A 9073-nucleotide genomic window follows, 5' to 3' on the forward strand; every position below is an offset into this window, starting at 1 on the left:
AGGAGGTGTCTTCCAGGCTCCGGAGGATGCATCAGGGCTGGTCTGAGCCCAAGAAAATACACCAGAATATCAGATAAAGAGCAGGAGACTGGAAAGCCATATTTGGCTTTTCTTGGGGAAACAGCTTTGTACAGGTTTTGAAACAAATTACGATAACGAGAGGACAAAACCAAAGGGATATCTGGGCAGTTATGGAAAGGGTGCTGAACCAAGATTGGGAAATGTGGGTCCTACCCTTCACGCAGTCACTAATGCACCGTGTGACCCCAGTCCGAGGACTTAAGCCCTGTAGTGGGGGCAGGGGTCAAATTTTCCTCATCAGTCACATAAAGGCATAGAGCTAAATGGATTTGAGGGGTCCCTTCTCACTTCTAAGGAGGCTTGTTCTCAGCTAAATTGAAGGCTCAGCTGTATCATTTTATACTAGGTTCCTCTGACTTATGTTAATACTTGAATGCCAAATTTATGCAGACTGGGTGGAAAATAGTTGGTAGTCCTTCAGTAGATTTCAAACAGATTAAAATATCCATCCCAATTGTTCTACAAAATGTAGGAGATGGCTGCTTTTTCAAAAAGTCTAGCATCACTTTATCATAGAACAATTCATACTCTTTTCATACTATCTAGTTATATGTCTGCTTTCCAGCAGATTATGAAATCTTTGATGGCAGGAGCTGTGTTTTATGCATTTTTATGTCTTCACCATCTAAGCTTAAAGCACGGCTCACACTAATGGTTAATTATTATTATTATTATTATCACATGGCCAAATATTTTGAATTATTAATATATAGAGATCCTTTTAAAAGTATCATTTCATGTAATCTGCCTTCAAACCCTATAAGATAGGTAGTATGATTATCTTGATTTCACAGATGAGGAAGCTGGAACATATATAGAAGTGAAGCAAATCACCCAAGTTCATACAACCAAGTTCCTAGATCAGGCAAAACATACTCAAACCCAAAGCATCTGGCCCTGAACTCATACTCTTAAGTACTCAGAGATATTTGACAGATGCTCGTTGAATAAATGAATGCAGTACATTGATTACAAAGGGGAAGGGCATGTGACCCAGGGGTGGGAGAAGGTACCTGGAAGAAAGACTATGTCAGTCAGAGGGGAGCGCCATAAATAAAGGCATGGAGCAAAGACCCTGCACCAGGGTAAGAAGTGACAAGCAGTTTGGTGGTGTTGGAGAGGATGGAAAGGTTGTGGCTAAAGAGTTAAGCAAGGATCCTATCACACAGGACTTTATATGGCTTGTGGGGGGGAACAGGCTGGGAAACGAGGACCTTGATGGATCTGACCAGTCCAAGTGTTCTAATGGGGACAAAGAGACAAAATATTTGAGAATAGGGCTGTTCTGAAAAATCCTGGCTATGTCCAAGTTGTTGCCCATGAAACTCTAAGATCCTTCCTTTACTTCGTGTCTTTGCTATTTCTTTTACCTCCCTTCTCTTCCTATTTTTCTTTACTCATTACTCCTGGGTCTTTGAAATGCAGCTTAAATGTCATCTCCTTTACGAAATTTTCTCTCTCCTCTTCCCCAGTACCTGCCCTACACCTCGCTCTGTCATAACACGACATTTTGTTGTAATCACCTGTTCACCCACTTTTTTAGTCCTTTCTCCCAGGCTGTGGACACTTTGCAGCCAGCCTCCCCTTCATTCTCCTGTTGGCCAGTTTTAGGAACATGATAAGAAGTAAGTAAATCCTGTTCAATCAGTAAATTGTTAATCTGGTTTTTAACGAACTGTTCATTTACTTGCTAATTTGCTTCCCTATGGCATTTCTATATAGTCTTGGTATAAGACATTGAAAATAACTTCCCTGCACTACATCTACCTCAAGGCTACTACTTGTGATATCAAAATGTCCACACAGTACAAAATAAAGTGCAAAGGTAAACAACTACATGGCAAATGCAGGAGCAACCACATTCAGTTTAAACAATTTAGCACAAAGGAAAATAGCCTAGCCATCTAAGGTTTACTGCCCAATCTTTTCTTCCTTCTTTTCTAATAAAGGCTTATTTCCTGTCAGCACACTGCAGTTTCAAAACACCACACCGCTCTTCCTTCTTTATTCAACCTCCAACTGAGTCTGCCAGTCAGTTCTCCTTAGCTCGTCAGTGAGAAACGTCTCCCAGGATCTGAATGATCTGAAGCCATCCCCTGTAGTCCCAGTATCTTCCTGTGATCATCCCCAGCCATTTCTCTAGGCTGTTATTTATTTGCTGTCTCCCTCAGGTATTCAATGTTCAGCAAGTATCTACCGTTCGGTGTGCCGGACACTGTGCTGAGAACTGAAGATACGAAGTGGACAAGATAGCAACAGAGCCGACCCTCACAGAAGGTACATTCCCCAAGGGAATGAAAAAATAGAAGACAGGAGAAATACAGGTGCTACAAGGTCAGAGAAAACGGCGCTTCAGCCTGTATTTGGTTATCAGAGGCGGTTCTGGCGTCCAAATGACAAATTCAGTTTACCTAGGAAAAGGGAAGGGATGAGATGATGGGTTTTGGAGAAAATATAAGTAAAGGCAACCAATACTTGAAGGTTCCGAAGTGGCTAGGGGTTGGCAAACTAAGAAACTGAGGATAGTTCCAGTAATTAGAACCCAGAGGCAGGGAATGTGATCGGAGTGACTAGAACATGCTGAGCCTTATACGCCAAACTGAGGGGGTTGGTTTTTGCCTTAGGGTAACCGTAGCACAGGATTTAAACTGGGGTGACAGGTCAATTTTTGTTTAGAAAGATCACTCTGGTCTCCTTCCAGAGAAGGGATTGGAGAGGGACAAAGCTGAGGCAGAGACAGCAGTGAAGAGGCTGGGGTGGTGATACCCATCAAAACTTGTTGGGTTTTCTGCAGTTATGTTCATAAAGATGGACTGAAGAATCAAATGGCAGATATTGAACCTATGGGACAAGCTGGAGTTGGTGAATAATTGGGAGTAAAAAGACAGAGGCTGGAGATAATGCCCTGGACCCCAATAAAATCCCTCCTGCCTGGTTAACCCAGTGCAACATGAATCTTCTCACTTCTGGGCTTCTATAAACACCCCGCATGCTGTTCTCACTTGGTATGTGCCCTGAATTCTGTGCTCTAACTATGGTTATCCGCCTGTGTGTACATTGCTAGTTCCACCCTTGATGGCATATGAAATATGATGAGGGCTGGGGATGGGCTTATTGGCTATGTTTATTTCCTCTGTGCTGGGATGTTTCAGAAGTTCTCTTTGTGCTGGTCGCCTCCTCTGTGCAAGCAGCCCTGAACACCCTGGCAGACTTAGGATGTACTTCCTGCAAGCTCTGATTGTCCCAAGCATCCCTCCATCAAGACATTTCATTGCCATTGTACCAGTCCCACTCGATCGCAAAGATTTGAAGAATGGTGTCTCATTATCTCTCCAACTCCAGTGCCCAGCAGAACGCTGGAAAACATGGTGCAAATTTAGTATGTGTTGATTTAGCATAGTACTTTGTTTCACCGGGACTGCCATTGTAGGTGAGCAAATATTTTTTTTTCCTGACATCAGTGAGGACTTGGTTAGAACAAATAGATGCTCTGCGTCTCTTAAGTCTATTAAGCATTTGTATTAATTGAAAATGAGAAAAACTATCATGGGAAATAATCCTAAACTGTTTTCCCAGCTATTTATTCTGCATGTTGATGGAACCAATAATACGAAGGGCAATGAGTATGAGTAGGTTATGGTTTCCTAATGCGCCACACACCAATCGGATGACTCGCCGCAAGCCATTTGTAACGTCCTTCGCTTCGTATTCAGGCACTGACAGTCAGAAACTGAAGCCGAAATGCAATGATTCATTCAAAGTAGACCCGACATCCAAACCTTTCCAAGGTGCTCATCTGCATAATTGTATGTGTTATTCATTTTCTCCCTTGCTCAGTCACTCCTCACTTTCTACCATGAAAATGCCCCAATAACGCATTCACCACCACGGCCCCCAACACCTGAGAAATCAGAGCTGGGGGAGAGAGAACGACACAAATAAAAAGACCCTGGTGGCAGCATAGTCCCATCGTCATGTCGTTTCCTGCCAGCCTGGCCTTCCATTTATGCCTGGGTGCTGGTTCTATCAAACTTCTGTCTTGTATCAATTTTTAGCAGCATGGATAATTTATTGCATCTAGGATGATAGAAAACCAGCTTTATACATCATTCAGCTTGCAAAAGATGTGTAGCTTCAGTTCCTTAATGGTGTCATTTTGGCTGAATGCTATTAACAGATTACCCCTGCCTAGGGCAGGGGAGCATGTGTGCCAGAAAGATAACCTTGTGTTCGTAATTTAATATTAACTGTTTTCTCCATAGTACCTCTTTCCAGTACATTAACAACAAACCAATATGGCCTTGTCCCCTGCGGTCGTATTCTTCAGCAAAAAAAATGGATTACATGATAGTAAGTTTCTGAAGATTTCCAATGAAGTATTACAAATCACTCAACACCCGCTCTGCAGAAATGAAAAATAAACAGGCTTAGATTCAATCAAATTTAATTCCTCCAATTTAGTTTTACCGCACTTCAAAGGGTGCTCTTATTAATGTCTTGGTGAACAAATTTAACAGTCATTTTTCCTCCTTCTTAGACGAAAGTCTCCAGTTGTGTTCAACATATAGTGAGATCAAGAAACTGTTTTATTTTATTTTATATTTTATTTTATTTTATTTTTTTAGCGACTACTCTGTCACAGTTTGATATAAAAGTGTAAGCCATTTACAGAAAACTCTTTATGGAATTTGTATCCTATGCCATTCCCGGGAGCTCAATTTATATCCTGCCTTAGCTATCATAGCACTGGAGTATTAGTCTTCTCCCTTTGCAAGCAGCTCAGGGCGGTCGGAGGGCCCTATCAGTCTCCACCACTCACATACACAGGCATTATGAGTTTATCTCATCTTCTGCAGCAAGTGCCAGGCCTGATTCATTCCTTTAGGCTACTTTACTAATAACCTATTCCTTATCAGGGCCTCTCCACCTCAGCTTGTGATCAAAGACCCAATTAATGGAATGGAGAAAGGTGAAGCATTCAAATAATGGAGACAGCTGTTTTTCTCTGTTAGAGAAAATCCATTTGTATTGTTATCACACTCGCAAGTTCTGCTGCTCCCGTTTAATTCCGTCTCCCTCTATTTCTGCTGATGATAAAAAAAAAAAAGTCACAATGAACTCTGAAGAGAATGGCAGAACCATCACCGTGTTTCAACTCAGTCTGGGCGTTATCGACTCGAAAGTGAAAATACAAGCAGATAAGCAGAGGAAATGTCCAACAAAGACCATATCAAAAAAAAAATTTGTACGTTTTTTTCAAGCAGCATTCTCTATTCATCATTCTGATTTTTTTTTTTTTTTGGTTCCTTTTCAGCCCTATACTGTGTTACTCAACGGTCTACCTCTGGCAGAGCAGAGGCTAATAATATCTTGAGTTCCACATCAGTTGAAAAGTAATTAAAGACAGCGAGTAATCATAATTGGTTGGTGGGGACATTTTTATGAACTTCATGCACTCACGGGCCCAGGAAACCTTATGAGAGTGCTGACTTGAACTTGGATATTTTTCCATGAGTCACACCATTTTCCCCTAAACTGGTTTTTAAACTGTTTGTTTTTTTCCCTTTAAACATTTTAAGCATTTCCTGCCCTCAGTGACACGCATACTTTTCTTCACTGAGCCCCAAGATGAAAAGATTCTATCAGTGATTCTCAGACACAGAGTATGACCATGGCTCCGTCATTCCTCCACTGAAAAAATTGTACTTCTCTGTAAATGTTCTGTCCCTCCTGCTTGGAATAGAGCAGGAAAGACCTTCTGGTTTTAGAGCTAATGCTCTGCTGTCTATATTGTCTCTTAATAAAAGTGGGCCGGATCAAAAGCTGGAAGAGAAACAAAGATAGTCCTTTGCTCTTACTTTGTGTGGAACATATTTCCTTGTAAGGGTCTAAATCCAGGATTGTTTTTGGTTTTGTCAAATAAGAAGAGAAACATGTACATTGTTTTTCTCCCCTCAGGAGAATTCTCTTGGAAAGCAGGAATGAGAATCACATATTTGAATTCCTGCCTGAACACATATAACTAGCAAAATAAACACGTACAAAGCTACAGTATATGCAATGAATAGAGACAGCAAAATCTTAAAGGGCTGTTCTCCCAGGCTGATAGCTCACAGGGGATTCTGGGATGTGTGTGAGACAGAGTGGGGGAAAAAAAAAAGCATTATGCATTTGCATGTAAAATGAACATTTAAAAGAAGATTTTATGGAAATAAAGAATAATATGGACCGGTAAACAAGCTGGTCTTCCTATAATTTTTCCTTCACTTCAACCTTTAGAAACAAAAATTTTAAATTGGCTTTTTGCTTCTGTATTGGAATAAAGCAAACCTTTTATTTTCATACCATAGATTTTCATATCCTTTTCTTAATGTTGAACCCAGAGCAAATAAATATAAAATAAAAACCAATCACCTTTCTCAAGAAGACATAAAATAGTAAAAGCAGAACTACCAATAATTCCCCTTAGGCATACTAAAAATATAGAGACACTATTGTTGATGGAGTAAGAAAACCAAAACAAATTATGAAATGTAGCTTTAATCCTTCAGCTTCAAAAAAAAGATCTATAGACCTTTTAGTTTTTAGTGTATTTTAACTTTATCTATATAAAGGCAATAACATAGTCATACAGTATCATTTCTCTAACAATCTCAGAGTTATGGGGAGAAAATCTTTCTTTGTTTCTCTTATAGAAGGACTTTGTCAGTCAGGATATGCTAGATTATATTGTGGTCACAACCAACCACAAAAATCTCAGTGGTTTAAAACATTTGTTTTTCATTCACACTGTGTCCAACAGGGGTCAGCAGGGTGTGCTGTCATCATAGACATTCAGGGACACAGAATGACAAAGGCTCCATCATCTTATGGTGCCACCTTGTCAATATGCTGCTTCAGAATCTACCAAGGCAGGAATGAGAGTGTGAGGAGCACGCCCACCATCCATAACATACTTTGACCTAGAAGTGATCTTCATCACTTCCACTCAATTTCATTGACCCAAAAAGTCACATGGCCGCACCTAATTCCAAGGGGGCATGTTCCCAGAAGGAGTTCCGGGTACCTTGGTGAACACCCATGTCTACCACAGGAACTATCTGTGTTTGTTCCACTGATTAAGAAAGGAGAGTGTGTTTAGGGTTTAAACTTAATGTTTTTTGTATAGTCATTCATTCTAAAAGATGCTATATAATAATGTGATGCCAGGGAACCCCATGTTCCAAGTTTGCCTTTTTATTTTTTTAAGATAGACGTTGTGTGTACTATGATTGGGAAACATGATCTTACCCAAAGTATGACTGACTCTGTGATATAGAAAATTCATGCTGGAGTTTTACCTCATTATATAATGTCAAGTCCTGGAAAGCAAGGCACATATGCAGAATTTTCCCGATTCAAATCTAGTAGGTTTACTGAATAAAAGCACTTTATGTTACATTTGTAGCTAGATTATATCATCCGGCTGAATAATTTCTAAGATGGAACATGCTGTCCTAAAGTATATAAATCTACATTCTTTTCCTTCCTCCCTTCTTCCATTCATTCACATTTCATTCTTTCACTCACAGATTTATATATAGTCTGTAAATATCATTGAGGACCTAGTATAACCAGGCACATTAATTTTTTCATATCCAAGGATCAGGGAGAAAGAAGCTTCCTAGCCCTCAAGAAACTCACTTTAGGGAAGGAGTCAGAATATAAACAGTAACTATACCAGATAAGAAGAAAAGAAAGACACAATTTTTTTTTTTTAATAACCTACTACTACTTTTAATGCTAATAGCTAAGAATTGTAAATATTTAATGTCTGGCACTGCTTAGTGCTACTCGGTTTATTTTTATTATACAAGTGACAGCAACCTTGAGAAAACATGTGGAGCCACCTCTTTCACCTGCGTTCTGTTTGTTCTTCTTCCCACCTTCCCTGTTTCTCTGGCTTGCTCTACGCCCAACTGCATGCCAAAGGCTCCCTCCCCTGTCGCCAACACTACCTCTCGCAGGGCTTGTCTCAGGTGCTTGTCTTCCATTGACTCTAAATATCTTCTTCTCTTTCTCCACTTCTTCAGTACTCTATCCTATGACCCCCTCTCTTCAGTGCCATTAGGAACGCTGAGCCCCATAAGCTCTAAGGTTTATTGAAACTATGCTATGGGACTATTACATACATGAACATGTCTCTATCCACTGATCAGCATTTTTAATAACCTTTGGTTATCTGGAAGAATAAAGGTCCTTTGTCTCTTACTCTCACCAAGTCATAGCACTCAAACATGGTCTCATACCCAGGTTCTAGATATGTACCTCCAGTTACCGAAATTTGCACTTGAATATACAGAAAGCTGTATGCTAAATTAGCCCTAATCATCCTTCTTGAAACCAGATTCTTCCCTCAAAATTTTTACTTTTGCTAAGGCTACATCCAGACACAAAATGTTTGACTCACCTACCCACCTCCAGGTCAATTGCCAAATACTGTAAGATTCCACCTATAAAATAAACCTTTGACTTTTCTTCCCTCTGCCCTTAAACCTATCCAGCCCTTATAAGTTCATTTCTATATTCCTGCAAGAGCCTATTTATGTCTGATGGCTCCTCATCTGTCTTGCCTCTGACCACCTAATCCATTACCACAAGTCAACTTTCCTGAAGGGAAGTTTTTCATTTTTTTGTTTCGAATTACGTTACTCCCTTCTTCAAAAACTGTAATGATTAGTTTTATATGTTAACTTGACTGGACCCCAGGGTGCCCAGATATCTGGTTAAACATTATTTCTGAGTGTGTCTGTGAAGATGTTTTGTAAGAGATTAGCATTTGAATAAAGCAAATGATCCTCCTGAATGGGGGTAGGCATCACTCATCTGCTGAACAGAACAAAAAGGTGGAGGAAGCGAGAAAATTGGCTTTCTCTGTCTGACCTTGAGCTGAGACATCAGTCATCCGCCCTTGGATGACTGGGACTTACCCAGCTTTCCCGGTTCTCCAGCT

This window comes from Callorhinus ursinus, unplaced genomic scaffold (assembly GCF_003265705.2).
Source record: "Callorhinus ursinus isolate GAN/ISIS: 27379988/994484 unplaced genomic scaffold, GSC_fseal_2.0 scaffold5, whole genome shotgun sequence".
NCBI classification, from domain to species: Eukaryota; Metazoa; Chordata; class Mammalia; order Carnivora; family Otariidae; genus Callorhinus; species Callorhinus ursinus.